The following is a 1,432-nucleotide window of genomic DNA, read 5'->3' as shown; positions in this document are numbered from 1 at the left end:
ATTTATTTTTAATCCTACAAAATTTCTATAATTCGTAAAAAAATTTATAGACACATTCCTTAGTTAACGCTCGTGTGACCTCTATTTATTTTGTAAATAAATTCATTATTTATCACTATAGAATGTGCCTCTTCTCCTTGGCATCATCCCTACAAACCACGTTAGTTTTCAAAAGAACTTTACTAGGTTTAGGATTTACCTCCTTTACCTTCTTGAGCCATGGACACCTACTCTGGCAGTGCCCCATCTTACCACATTCAAAGCACTTGATGTGGACATTCCTACTCTTCTCGGTAGTTGAGGTGAGGGTTAAGCTTCCAAGACTTCTTCCTCACCCGTCTTGGATTTTTCTCCCTCCTTTGAAGATGTGGACATTTCCACTTCTTCCTCCTCTGAAGATGTGGCTGATTCCACTTCTTCCTCCTCATTGGATGTTAAGCTCATCTTCACATCTGATTGGTCCTTCTCCTCCTCTTGGACCAATGAGCCATTAATTAGGCTCCTCCACTTCTTGGACTTGTGTAGGGCCTTCATAAAGTGCAATCACTTTGTTCTATAGCTCATGAGCATACTTGTACTCATCTATACGAGACACAATATTAGAAGGTAATAAATTTATTACAATTTTGGTTACCTCCTTATCCATCTTCGATTGCTCCCTTTGCTCCTTAGTCCAATACCGATGTCAGAGATGCTTCCCCTTCTTGTCAGTTGGAACTTCGAAAGGAACTTCCAATGCGGTCTAATGGTCCCAATCCATTTGGAACTACGTTTCCAACTGCTTCCTCCAATACTCAAAATTATCTCGATCATATGGAGGTGGGATTCGGATATCCCATCCTAGCGGACCTTCTGACTCTATCCTCTTCCTCTAGCATTTGCTCCTTCCGACGATTGGCCCTTCAAGAGTACTCCTCGCTCTAATACCAATTGTTGGGATCTTTATGCCCAGTTAGAGGGGGGGGGGGGGTGAATAGTCAATCACCCACGACGTTCACTTTCTATAACTTGTTGGTGTTGGTGCAGGGAGCACAAGACGATTGAAACTATGTTTTGATTATGGTAAAGGGTTCAAAAGTTAAGATGTTTTGTTATCTAACATGTAACGACCCGCCTTCTACTGACTAGGCTGTAAGGCCGATCGCTACATTATGCTATGCTAAATTACTATTGCGGAAATCTGGATTGATTAAAATTTTACTAAACTGATTACTGTAAAATCTGAACTTAATATTTTAGGTGTACCTAAGAGTTGTACACATGCTAGGGAAGATAATCTATGCCTCTCGGATGTCCTGCTAGCTGTAATCAGGCATTTCAATCGATCCATGAATCGATTGGGCTGTCGGATCGATCCAGTGATCGATCCAGCTTGATACTGGCACGGAGAAAAACTCTGGATCGGTCGGCTGACCGATCCATAAGTTACATA

This window comes from Zingiber officinale, chromosome 1B (assembly GCF_018446385.1).
Source record: "Zingiber officinale cultivar Zhangliang chromosome 1B, Zo_v1.1, whole genome shotgun sequence".
Taxonomy (NCBI): Eukaryota; Viridiplantae; Streptophyta; class Magnoliopsida; order Zingiberales; family Zingiberaceae; genus Zingiber; species Zingiber officinale.
The sequence above is the reverse complement of the archived record's forward strand: the minus strand, read 5'-3'. Positions refer to the sequence as shown.